At 47.0% G+C, this 14526-nt stretch overlaps 1 pseudogene; it reads right to left on the bottom strand.

Moving 5' to 3' along the window:
• Positions 1-1325: 1325 nt before the first annotated feature.
• LOC136538385 (phosphatidylinositol 4-phosphate 5-kinase 1-like) lies at positions 1326-14268 on the bottom strand (annotated as a pseudogene).
• Between the last annotated feature and the right edge of the window lie 258 nt (positions 14269-14526).

A 14526-nucleotide genomic window follows, 5' to 3' on the forward strand; every position in this document is an offset into this window, starting at 1 on the left:
TCCAATACCGTATTCGTATCTAAATACTTAAATCGTATATTTATGATGTTGATATCCATTCGTATACTATCCGGCATGGTTGACACTATTCATATTTAAATCCGAATTCAGATAGAAATATGAAAACAAATGTAATATCAGTGATATCCGTCCGTATTCGATCGTCAGATACTCAGATGGGCAATCCTCCAACAATAATGCAAAAACTGGCCCCCGCACCGACTGCAAAACTCGCCCCCGCATCGACTGCACCGAATCACTGCGAGAATTCTGGATCCATTTATGTTAGCACCCGCCTCCCCCCACCACTTGTTGGTAAGAGCCGTTTTTCTCTCTCCTCCCCAAATAAACGTGGACCTTGTTGGTAAGAGTTGTTTTTCCTCTCTTTTCCTCAAATAAATGTGAAGAAGAGAAGCCATGATTTACGGCTCGGTTCCGACTTACGACTTTTCCAGGACTATAGCGCAGAGGACTCCTTCGGTATTGCAGCGCGGAGCCAGAGTACTGCAGCGCGGACTCCTCTGGTACTGTAGCATGGAACCGCAGTGAGTCCATACATTATTAAATCTTCTCCGAACACTAAGAGCAACTTCAGCAGACTACCTTTGTCCTCAATTTAGGTAGCGGGAGAAAAAAAAACTAAATTTCTCCTCCCACTACTCATGTTGGGCTAACATACGCTACCTATTTTCTCTTTCGCTTGTTTCTTCCCCGCGAGTCTTCCCTCCGCCTGAGCCCAATGCAGGAAGCCCGACGTCGGCGCAGGACGTCCGACGCACCACAGGGTAGCCCGACGCCACGGCTGCCGGCCCTTCTCCGTCAGATCTGGAGGCTAGATAGTATTGCTGGAATTAGGAGCAAAGTATAGGTAGTATAAAATACCCAAATAGACATTTAGGTAGTCTGACTTAGGTAGTACTCCTGTGGATGCTCTAACCCTCATGTAACCTGCCTTATTCTTCTCTGTTAATCTACCATCGACCGTAAACTCTTCTCTCTGTTGAATCCACATCGATCAACTCTTAATATTCAGTTGTCTGTTATTTAGGCGCCAATTGAGAGTACGTGTCGTACATGAATCATGAATGCTGGATGTGTGGTCATAAGTGGTAACTGAAACACCACATTTATGGCCATTCTAAAATTATGTGCGATCAATTTGCAATGTTTTGCCGTGCAGAGGTGGACCACCGCTTGACAACTAGCACTAGATTATATATACTATGTATCTAGATTAGCGTATATGTAAGTGCAAAGCAAAAAATATATCTAGAAAAGCCAAAATATCATATAATTCGAATGGAGTAACAAATAACACTTGGAGGTGCATAGAAGCCGTCGTGAATAATTGAGAACATGTTAACTTTTTACATGATACAATGAGCACAGAAGTGCTACTCAGTCTTGTTCAGGAAAAACACTCTCAAGGAATTTTACAAATCGTTTTGAGTACGAATTCGGATCAACAGCTGATATTGAAAGGGGATCGAACTTGAGTGATTTGACTGCGTGTTCGACCCTTTTTGACATATTGTACTCCTGTAATATGTCTATAATACCAAGGTAAAGAACAACATCGTACTCCTCAATGGTATTTGGGTTTTCAATTTCCGTGTTCATGTCCTCATGCACTTTCCGAGCTCGAGCTGGCATATTCACCCCTAACTGCACACGAAACCTGAAAGCACAGTACAGAATACGTACACATGAATCAGCAACATAATTCATCTTGTGTAACTTTAAGGTGCAAGAATGCAGAATTCATCTTCCTTAGGGCTAATAACTACCCAAGTATATTTGACCATCATGTTTTTCATTTAAATCAGCCATTACATTTTAGAGTTAACGGACTTCTGAGTTCCGGCTGGCTAGTGGAAAGTTTCTCCCCTCGCCAGTAAACCCCAGGAGACTCCCTAATTTAATATAGTAGTACGTGTTCTAGTACTGCATTGCAGCATCTAGTGTGAAGCTGGATCATCAAATGTTTTGGCAAAACTGAAGAAAATGTACCGTCCGGTGCCTGGCAAAACAAGATCAACTTCTTCATAACCAGCTTCCGATGCTCTAACCATGCTTCCTCTTATGTGGGAACCACCAACTGTAGTGCCTGGCTCATGAGCAACAAGCAAAAATCCCTTCCACGAACTTTTTTCCTCATATTGCAACAGTTCACTATCTGGTCAAGGCAAAAAGAAGCAGTTTATTACTAGGTAACACAGTCAAAAGCTGAAGGTAAGCAACCAGTTATTCAATGCCCAATTGCTGATAGAATAGAACTCACAACATAGAATGTAAAGGAACATAGCATAAATAGAAGGGAAAATTTGTTTATAGCGCTTGGGTGAACCAGTTTTCCTTGGCAATTCTGCTCTATATTTCACTCTAACATTACCTATATTTTTGTTGTGACCCTTTTTTGCCATTTTGGATCAGCTGCGTAAGTTGGCTGTGATACCATTTTCAAAATATCGAGTAAGATTTTTAGTAGTGTGAATAGCAGTATAGCACTGATACTTAAGGTGGTCCTTTTGTTTTTTAAAAGGATATCATGGTCATAGCAATAGTGTTTTGTCATGATTTGTTCAGTTATAAGAGAAAAGTACAAAAAAAAAAATGAAACCAGCTTAAGGTTGGGTTCATGCAATGTTACAATTACAATGAATACTATACCTGGAATTCCGCATCTTTCAAGACTGCTCTGATGTGATGAAGATGTCTTCAGGTGATAGGGAGCTCTAAAATGGATCCCCAAGAGCATGCTATAATCGATGATAGACTGGGATTCCAAGAACATACAATCAAGTGATATTTGCCTGAAAATGGTCCGCAGAAACGATTAGAAGTTACCACTTATCAAACCATATGAGAGTATAAAACATTTGATAGGCACTGATCTTGGCCTAAAGTAGAAATCTATCATAAGTATATTACTTTCTACAGTTTGTATTTATCATTATTTTTACTTTCTTGTATTTTTTATTGTGAGAGTACTTGTGACTTCATAAATAATGTCAGATACTTTCTGTAAAAAAGGGTCAGACACTGAAGACTAGTAGAAATACAAGTATATACTACCAGAAAAAGGTGTTTAGAAAAACAAAAGGAGCAGTTGATCATTAGCTTACCTGAAAAGGGCGTCCCGCCATGGTTTATCCACATGAAAAACATATGAAAGGTCAAGGTCCTTCAGTGTTGTGTTCTCATTATATTTTGCTTTTTTGTTGATCGGCCTTGTGTTGAACCCTTCAAGTCATACTTACGATGAATTCGCAGCTCAGTGCAGAACATATTTCCCATCACAACAAAGCGAACCTGTACAAAACCATAAAAAAACCAAAACATATGACATGCATTTACAGACTAAATAAGAATAATGCAACAAGAATGTGATTGTGCACCTTTCTGCCGCCTTTCAGAGTAATCCAGTGCACGCCAAAAAAATTTGTAATGAGCGTATTATCATAAGCTCTGACATGACTGTAATATTTTGGAAGCATCTTCAACAGTATCTGCAGCATGTATTACATCAAACCAATCTGCAGTAGGCATAACTTATCACTCAACAACGGTATAAATTATTTTCATCCTATGATTTTTTTTGTATTACATAAAACCAATCTGCAGTAGGCATAACTTATCACTCAACAACGGTATAAATTATTTTTATCCTATGATTTTTTTCCATATAAATGTTAACTAATATTAAGACCATAAATCTTATGTGCAACAAATTTTTCCTGGCTGTAAATATATCAACAACTCATCCACAGACTAAGAACAAGTAAAACATCGCTTAAAAAAAAAGAACAAGTAAAACACAACACACTCTCATAGAAAGCCTTCGAGGTGATACCTTCAGCTCAGCTTTTCTCAAGGTTTTTATGACAAAACGTTCATCCTGTGAAAAATAGAAAATACTGCCACTTTTCCCAGGTGAAGAAAGCTCTTTCAGACTGTCATCACCACATATGGACATCATGTAATCTGCAGCATCAATGTGGAACATTTCTCGAAGATTCCTGAAATCAATGAGTCAATTAGCTATGACAAAAAGATGAATTGAAGAATCTGTAGAAAAATCCAAGCCAGTGGGAATTCCTCTATAATATGTATGATCTCTTATTAATTGTTGAACTATAACCAATTAAACAATATTTAAATAGGAGAACATAGTAAAAACAGAGAAACATGACTTTCAGGAAAAAAAAAATTCAAGTTGAGGCTTTGAGCGATGCTATGATGGTTATGGCAGACTCATTCTAAATCAGACAAACTGATTCAGAGGTGATCATAAGATTCTTGCTAGTTTGTAATTTATTCTGAGATACAATCTTCTGCAAGTAAAAACATAGGCAATCTAACCAACACATTACCTACTCTTTTATTAAACAAATCAGCAACGTCGCATTCGTTCAGTTGATACTTGATATCTTCTATAGTTAATTAGATGGGTGAATCATAATAGACCAACATAGTTAATTAGATATAGATGAACCATAGTTTAAATATCACAATCAACAATACCCCCCCCCCCCCCCCCCCCCAAAAAAAAAAAGTGTCACATTCAGCACTAACAGAACAATATGCATTCGAGAAAAAACAACAGAAAAGTATGAAACGCTAAATTCTTATACAATTAGCAATCAGGAAAGAGACATACCGGAAAACCATAGGGCAATAATCCTTCCAAAAGAAATTGACAGAGTGGTGTGGAGGCGTATACTGCGAGCCTTCAGTAGGGAAGTACATTCTTATCCGTGCTCGAGGTCCAAAATCATTTGAACGGACTTCACGCAAAGGCACAGGGGTGATTTTACCTACTGTATACCTGGATAGCAATATCACGGGGTGGTTAGAAAGGACTGTGCATAGCTGAATAGCAATAGGGAACTAGTTACCGAAGTGTGGACATTCACTAGATTAACTTACTGAGGTACACCATGTTTGAATTTAGTATAGTCATACAATTCCCTAAATAGATTTTTTTTTAAAGCAATGGCAAGAGCTCTGCATTTCAATTAAGTAGAATGGAATTGACTGGTTTATAAGGGAAACCGGGCCTGAAAACCATACGGACGCGCGGTTTATCAGATGGAAAACCGGCAAAAACCCCACCACAACAGCCCAGACGACAATCCCTAGGCAACCCACTTACACAACAATGACACCTGACGAAGCCCACCACACGTCATCGTTGCCGAGCTTACCACAAGCAGCAGTAAGCAGCTCTGACTTCCCACGGTGAACATCAGCCAAGGACCTAACACACCCGACAGAGCCCACCACACGTCATCGTTGCCGAGCTTACTACAAGCAGCAATAAGCAGCTCCGACTTCCCACAGTGAACATCAGCCAGGGACGCTGACACGCCGCCACATACTTGCAACAAGCCCTGACCTCCCAAGAAGTGAACGCGGCGTGTCATCGTTGAAGAGCTTCGTTGCACCCAAAACAAAAAAGCTCTGAGATATCACAGGCACAAACAAACAATATAGTAAATTTAGGAGATATAAGGGTGTGTGTGCAACCCATGACCCAAAGAGGGGCTAAGGATCATTAGTCACTCAAAACCATGATGTATACCATTGCAGGCAGAGGATCTAAGAATTGGTTTGGTGGGGAAAGAAAAGTTTCTGACTCCAAAGCAATCCAGGATTTAGCTCCAAGAGAATAAGCAAAGCAAAAGTAGCACCTCTGTGTCATGCTGGCACATGATAAATGGGGCAGAGTGTTATTGTTACGGACCAGGGACCGGAGAGCGTAAGAATGCGAGGTGGAAGGTCGAGGCTTGAAGGATCGGCGACGAACTGGCGGAGCCGTCGTCACCAGATGGGTTTGGACGGGGAAGAGGAGTCGCTAGGAAGCAAAGGGAGATTAAATCTCAACCCTGGCTTATCTCTTTCGTTAAAGATTTGCAGTACTTATACAACCCAATCCTAACAAACTCAATAACAACTAAACCCAAATATCTTTCCTAAACTCTAGGACTCTGATAACTGATTGGCAGTAACAGCGCACTGGCCCTTGGCCGACTCAGCCACGGTGCCTGCGCTGGTACACATTGCCGGTCATGACATCTCTTCCCTCCTTGGGAAACAGCTCGTCCTCGAGCTGAAACGAGGGAAAGCGAGCGCGGAAGTCGTCGACGGCCTCCCAAGTTGCGTCGTCTTCAGGCAGCCCTTCCCACTGGATAAGCATGTGCCAGACACCGCGACGAAGCTGACCACGGAGCGCCCGCACAGGTCGGTGAAGAACTCGGCCATTGTGCATAGGTGGCAGAGCAGGTGTCGCTATCGGAGGAGGGCCCCGGAATGGCTTCAAGACGCCCACAGGGAATACATCATGGATGCGGGCGCCTTCGGGCAGCCGGAGGCGGTAAGCTGCTGCACCCACGCGCTCCACCACCTGGAAGGGTCCAGCATAACGCGGACTGAGCTTGCCGCGGAAACCCGGAACGAGCGACTGTGCTGGCCGATGAAGGATGCGGAGCAGCACTCAATCGTCGACCTGAAACTCCAGCAGCCGGTGATGTGCATCATAATGTTTCTTGGCATACTCCTGGGTCTGCAACAGACGGTCGCGCACCTCTGCCAGGAACTCGTCGCGGTGGCGCAAGTGGCCGTCCACAATCTCCGTGCGTGCAGTCCCTGTTGTATATGGCAGCAGTGCCGGTGGAAGTCTGCCATACACGACCTGAAATGGTGTCGTCCCCAGCGAAGTATGGTAAGAAGTGTTGTAACAAAATTCCGCCCAAGGAAGCCAATCCAGCCATGAACGAGGGCGATCACCACTGAAGCAGCGAAGATACATCGCAATAGTGCGGTTGACGACTTCGGATTGCCCATCGGTTTGTGGATGGAAGGCGGTGCTCATCCGCAATTTGACCCCTGCTAACCGGAACAGATCACGCCACACATTCCCAGTGAATACCGGATCGCGATCACTGACAATCGAAGATGGAAATCCATGCAGACGAACAATGCCCTCGAAAAAAGCCTTGGCCACCGAGGCTGCTGTATACGGGTGACTGAGAGCCAAGAAATGAGCCTGCTTCGAGAAGCGATCAACCACTGTCAAAATAACACTTTTGCCATGGACACGGGGCAGACCTTCGACAAAATCCATTGCAATGTCGGACCACACTTGAGTAGGCACATCGAGGGGCTGCAATAATCCTGTTGGGTGCAAGTGTTCAGTCTTGTTACGCTGGCATGTGACACAAGAATTGACGAAGTCACACACCAAGCGACGGTCATGATCCACCACAAAATCCTGACGAAGGCGATGCAAGGTTTTCTGAATGCCTTCATGTCCTGCCGTGTGAGCCAGCTCAATCACCGTGGGCAGTGCAGCCGATGTGGGTGGCACATAGACTTGTGAGCCACGCATGATGAGGCCATCGGTGATGTGCCATGGCTCCCCGCGGTCTGCCACCACGGAGTCACGAAGGGCGCGGAGTGTGGCGTCCTGCTGGAGTTCCTGACGTATTTCGTCGAAGAGTCGGAAAGACGGCCCAGAGAGAGCGTTGAGGTGGGCAAGCTGACCCTCACTGTCCCTCTTTCTGGACAGGGCATCCGCCACCACATTGAGACGTCCGGGCCGATATTCCACAGCAAAATCATATCCAAAGAGTTTACTGACCCACTGGTGCTGAGGGACCGTTGATAGCCGCTGATCGAGTAAAAATTTGAGGGCATAATGATCTGTCCGCACCAAAAACTGTCTTCCCCAAAGATAAGGCCGCCAATGGCGAACAGCCTGCACTAACCCGATCAACTCCCTTTCATAAGCTGCTAACTTGAGATGGCAAGCTGCAAAAGGCCTGCTGAAAAATGCCAGAGCGCCTTGGCCTTGATGAAGAACCGCACCAAACCCTGTCCCCGAGGCATCACAATCAACCACGAAAGTGTTATCAAAGTTGGGAAGCTGAAGCACTGGAGCTGTCGAGAGAGCCTTCTTGAGAGTTTCAAAAGCCTCGGTAGCTTCTGGTGACCATACGAACGCCGCCTTTCGGAGCAGCGCGGTCAGCGGCGCCGCAATAGTTCCGTAGTTCTGGATAAAACGGCGATAGTAGCCGGCGAGCCCCAGGAACCCCCTGAGGCCCCACGGTGACTGAGGCTGCGGCCACGACGAGACAACTTCCACTTTGTCCTGATCCATGGCCACACCGTGGGCCGTAATGACATGGCCCAAGTAACTGACTGAAGAAGTGGCGAAGGAACATTTGGAGCGTTTCAACTTAAGCTGATTGTCGCGCAGTGCAGAGAGGACCATGTTGATATGTTGCAAGTGCTGTGACCACGAGGGGCTATATATCAAGATATCATCAAAAAACACGAGGACAAACTTACGCAAAAACGGCTGCAGGACGACGTTCATCAAGCTTTGAAAAGTTGCCGGCGCGTTTGTAAGCCCGAAGGGCATAACCAAGAACTAAAAATGACCTTCATGTGTGCGAAAGGTTGTCTTCTCAATGTCATCAACATGCATCCGCACCTGGTGATAACCGGAACGCAGATCAAGTTTGGTGAAAAAGCGGGCGCCTTCCAACTCATCCAACAGCTCCTCGACGACCGGAATTGGAAATTTATCTTTCACTGTTTGCTGATTCAGGGCACGGTAATCTACACAAAAGCGCCATGTGTCGTCATGCTTCTTAACCAACAGGACAGGGGCCGAGAAGGCTGAGGTGCTGTAGCGGATGACGCCCTGCTGTAACATAGAGGCGCACTGGGACTCAAGTTCATCTTTCTGAAGCTGCAGGTAACGGTATGGCCTTACTGCCACTGGGGCTTTATTGGGTAGCAAATGGATCCGATGGTCGCACGGTCTCGCCGGCAGTAGCCCTTGCGGCGTGGCAAAGACGTCCTCAAAGGATTGCAGTAGTGTGTCCAAGAGGGTCGGCACCTTGCTGATGGTATTAAGACGGCGGGTGGACTGAACATCATACCGTGTTGAACCAATGCCGCGCCAGAAGACGCGACGCGCCCCGCGCGTGAAAGCCATGCATAGATCATCAAAATCCCAGAGGATCGGGCCCAAAGTGCGGAGAAATTTGATGCCAAGCACCATGTCCCACTTGTCCAGAGGTAGGGAATAATAGTCCACTGAAAAGACTTCGTCGGCAATGCGAATGCCAACATCGTGCGCTAATCCGCGGCACTCGACGCGGTCACCGTTGGCAACTATGACTCCAGCGCCAGGGCACGGGGAGAAGTGAAGACCAACCCGGCGTGCGACGTCCCCGCGTATAAAATTATGAGTAGAGCCGGAGTCCAAGAGCGCAACACACTGCTCATTGCCAATCTGGACGTACACCTGCATGGTGTCCTCCGTGCAGATGCCGACAATGGCGGCCAAGGAGATCTTAGGGGATGTTGTATCATCGGCTGCAGGCTGCTCTTCATCATCGGAGTCGCTTGGCTCTTCCACCAGATAATTTGATACTTCCAGATAGAACAGCCGGGCGCACTTGTGGCCTTGCACGTACGACTCATCACAATTGTAGCATAATCCCATCTTGCGGCGTTCACTCATCTCGGCCGGAGTGAGCCGCTTGAACAGACGGCCCGGAGATGAAGACGAAGATGCCGTTGAAGAGCCCGAGGACGCCGTGGATGAACTTGCCGCTCCTGGGGCCGGCAGGGCTGAGTAGCCCAGGTTGCCGTGACGCGGCCCCCGGTTCGGAGGTGCTGGTAAAGCAGGCGGCGCATTCCGGCGTTCATAGGCGCGCGCCAAGCGCATGGCGTGGTGAAGATCCTGCGGGTCATGCAGCTCAACATCGACCCGGATGGAATTGGGGAGACCGCCGGTAAACAATTGTGCCTGCTGCAACGGATCCAGCCTGCCCGCATGAGCGAGCCGCGCCTGGAACGCGGCCATGTAGGCGTCGACGTTGGAGGAGAATGGCAGCCAGGCGAGGTCGGCCAGGTGATTGGTGGACAACGCCGGTCCGAAGCGCTGATGGCAGAGTAGACGGAAGGCGTCCCACGACGGCTGCCCGGCGTCACGCTCCAGCACGTGGTACCACTGCTGGGCGACGCCTGTCATGTGGAAGGAAGCCAGCCACACTTTGTCAGCCTCCTGGGTGAGTTGGCCGCGGAAGGACTCGCAGCGATTCAACCACCCCAGCGAATCCTCCATGTCGTCATAAGTCAGAAAAGAGAGCTTGTGGAAGCGAGGGACCCCTGAACTGTCCTGTTGTTGTGGCAGATGGTGGCGGGGTGGTGGCGCGTGCACCACAGTCGAGGACAACATGAGCAGAGCCTTCATGATGGACGAGAGCGACGGGACCGGTGACGGCGAGTGGGGAAACGGGATACTCTGGATGGGTAACCCCGTGATCGGCTGGAAGGACACCTGCCCGCCGGCCGAAGTGGCAGTCAAGGACACCGGCGGCGAAGACTGCACCTCGGAGATTACCGGGGACGATGCCGGAATGCCACCAAAGCCCGGCATGCCGCAGGTCAGGAGCAGCGCCTCCGAATACGGCAGTGGAGCCGGTGATGACGATCCAGGACGGCCCTCAAGGGCGGAGACGCGCAGGTCCTGGGTGGAGACGCGCAGCGACAGGTCGCCGACTTGGCGCTGCAACCCCTGGATGGCGGTCAGGATCAGGTTGAGCGGGTCGGACGATGCAGGGTGTGGTGGGGGGGCGGCGGGATTGACAATGGGTGCGGTGGTGGCAGGCAGAGTATCGTCGGTGGCGGTGGTGGGGACTCCCGATGAAGCCATGGTCTCTGATACCAGATTGTTACGGACCAGGGACCGGAGAGCGTAAGAATGCGAGGTGGAAGGTCGAGGCTTGAAGGATCGGCGACGAACTGGCGGAGCCGTCGTCGCCAGATGGGTTTGGACGGGGAAGAGGAGTCGCTAGGAAGCAAAGGGAGATTAAATCTCAACCCTGACTTATCTCTTTCATTAAAGATTTGCAGTACTTAAACAAGCCAATCCTAACAAACTCAATAACAACTAAACCCAAATATCTTTCCTAAACTCTAGGACTCTGATAACTGATTGGCAGTAACCGCGCACTGGCCCTTGGCCGACTCAGCCACGGTGCCTGCGCTGGTACACATTGCCGGTCATGACAGTTATTGTGAGGAAACCTATTACTTGATTTAGTATGGGAACCATCGTTCACTTTTCTGAGAGGAGCTACGGATTCACCAAATTTTGCTAAGCTTGGGTTTACTACTGGAGACTTCCTACATGGCCTTTTAGATCTGGAACCGCGTACATGCCCTAAGAGTTTGGAGTACAATTAGTACAGGCAGCGCCAGAAATATGCCATGGCAACTATTTCTGTATGTAGATAGTGGCACATGATATCGAACATCACAAATTTTCATCCTAAAGAAAGAAAATCATAGTTTTAGCATATCAAAATTATTCTTGAAAAGAGACTTTCACTTGTCATTCAAATAATGGGAGGTTTCAAAACTACTTTTTTTATGCAGTAGGTTAAACACAATTTTCCCTACCCACTGCTAATAAGTCTTACATAAGTAATACTTTGCTCATAAATAATGTGAGTTCTGTGTCTGAAAGCTATGCATATGCTTCTTTCAGATGTAGCATATCTGTGTGGAGAGTAGAACTGTCCTAAATAGATACACAGTATAAATGTAATGATACAGAAAAAGAAAACAACTACAAGAATCTATTCTTGACAAAAATGAATTAAGATGACACATAATCGAAGACATCATTACAATTAAGCACTTACCTAATGCCAAGTTGCAAATTAAGCATTAGGTAATAGCTCCTGTGGCCTTTGAAAATAGTCTCCATGGGCCCTCCAGATTGCTTTTGCCAGGTATGCTCCTGTGTTTTACCGCTATCCAGCATTCCGGAATCATGGCATTTTGGCTTTTCCGAGATAAGTACTCCTTGTACATATTCTCTTTCATAGACCAATACTTTATCAACTCCACTATCTTGGACACAATTATCAGTTGCCAAGGGCTCAGTAGATGAATCTTGTGACAAATTGTTTCCAGAATTATCATCAAAAACTGGTGTGGTGCCATTTGAAATACGTCTGGGCCAATGGAAAAGGCTGCGTAGTCTCCATGCGTTGCAAAGTTCTTGGAATAAAAATAATAAGCCACTATTGATATTTTCATTACCAGAGCTCGAAGAACTTGAAATATCGTGATCTGTTACACACTCAGACACTTCAAGATTACAAGGCATTTTACTTCCTGGTTGATAAAACATACCATGTCCATCCTTGAGTCCCCTGTCCCATGTACCAATGTAACATGCTCCTGATGTATATTTACAAAAACCATTTCCATGAGCCAGTCCATTAAGCCAATTACAGTCAAGAGTATCGCCATTTGTCCATTGCGTCACTCCTCTGCCATTCATTTTACCAGATTTCCAGCCTCCAATGTAGATGTTGCCATCAACCCATGTATATTTACCAAATCCATCTGGCAAGCCCTCGTTCCATAAACCTTCGTAAGTATCACCGTTGGCATAAACCATTGTGCCCATTCCATGTTTTTTGTTCATCCTCCAAGAACCTTTATAAACAGATCCATCAACTCCTTTGAAAGTGCATGTTCCATCAATGAAACCTCCACAGAGATCTCCATCATATGAAGTACCTGAAGGCCACTGAATTACTCCTCTGCCAGTCATCTTGCTTGTATCCCACTCGCCATAATAAAGAGTTCCATCTGTCCACATATACTTTCCAAATCCATGAGGAACTAAACCAGCAAAGTTGCCAACATAGATGTCACCATTTGGAAGGGTATTCCCCCTAAACAGAAAGACAAGATAAGGCTACCAGCACTCACAATTTATACTAGAATGCCTATATAGTAGTGCTTCCAAGATTTCTGACAACCAAATTGCAAAATATATTTTTTATAAGAATCTTGAAGTAGCACAGTTAGCAGTGTTTAGTTGTTGTTGTTTTTTCTTTTTTTTTTTTCTTTTGAAAAAACACTGCATAGCCTTCCATTAGACATTAGAACTAAAACAAAAGAAAAGGCATGTTTCACGGTAAAGATGAGATAAGCACACCTCTGGGCTGCACTTGTCTCGGCCATGCCAAGGTTTACCAGGACGGCTCAAAAACCACAAAATTCATTCAGCAAGATCTGAAACAAGATCAAAGGTTGTTATACACGATGGACCGAAAATAAACACTCACTGAAAGGAAATACAGACTTGATCCCAACGAGATCCACTCCTGATGGATTTCCACTGGAATTAACCCTCGTGCTAGATTACTCCACTGAATCATTACCATGAAAGTAACTTCAAATATATTATAGTTCATATTATACAAATAGAAGAAGGGCGGACCTGGCGCAAGCGGTTGAGTCTTACCCTCGCATTGCCCAGGCGAGGGTAAGGCTTCCACTGACACCCTTCACCACACAGAGCGGGAGCTCTGGTACGTCCTTTTTCTTTATAATACAAATAGAAAAGCATGGCCTTGAGCACAGAATTTCAGCGAGCATGGCACGTGGTGGGTCTCCCTTCAGTAGAAACTGACAACTCATGAACTAAAAAACATTATCTCTACGTGGAAAAGATGCTTTTGAAAAAAAACACTTTAATCACATAGCTTGGAAACTTGTAAGAACTGCTCGAATTCCACCAATCCTATCCTAGGTGCTTGAGTTTCCGCGCAACTGGTTGCCCAGGCAAGAGCATCTCTAAGCCAAGCGAAGCAAGCAACCATGGACAGGTCTCGCAAGCATCATACCTCATAAGCAGCAGCAGCAGCAGCAGCCGGAGCTCATCGCCACCGAAGGAGATGGCGCGGAGCCAACCACGTATCCATCCAACGCCCGCGCCTCAGGAAGAGGATCACAGCTCCAGGTAGAGAACAGAAGAGAGAGAGGAGGGAGGGAGCCGGAGAGGAGGGGAAAGGGAGCAGGAGATCGAGGGGGACAGACAGGCAGGGCGAAGGGGACTGGGGCCCGGTGGGGGAGGGAAGGGGAGAAGGACGGCAACCGCCACCACCTTGCCCCCCGCTAGTGGCCGAGCTGGCGCCGACCAATCCCAGCGCGCGCCACGCCCCCACCCGGCCCCGAGATTTTTTTCTCTCCTCCGTTTCCCTCGTTCCCCCGTCGCCTGACGCCGAAACTCCCCGCCATTGGGGTAAATTCCCTCGGTCTCTCGGCCTTTCGGCGGCGGCGTCGATGATGGAAAGCGACGGGACGGATGCGCGGGCGGCTCGATCCGCCTGCCAGGTGGGGAAAGTGTTGGCAGCGCGGGCGCGCAGTGCCGAGCGGCCGTGCGGCGTGAGCCGTGCGCAGACGAGAGGATTTCCCGTCCCGTGCTTTTACTGTATCCGGGGCTCCGGCAGGGCGCACGTGGGCGGTCGCGGCAGCGCGGGGCGGATGGCGATTTTTTTTTTAATTTTAACTCTTTTTTAATTAAAGATATGAAGACACGCCCAATCGGCGGCCTTCTAAGATGTCCACGTAAGTCTTTTGTATTTGGTGCGTTAGATCGAAATTCCACGGCTCACATGAAACGCGTCTCAACCGGCT

Source organism: Miscanthus floridulus, chromosome 1 (assembly GCF_019320115.1).
Source record: "Miscanthus floridulus cultivar M001 chromosome 1, ASM1932011v1, whole genome shotgun sequence".
NCBI lineage: Eukaryota > Viridiplantae > Streptophyta > Magnoliopsida > Poales > Poaceae > Miscanthus > Miscanthus floridulus.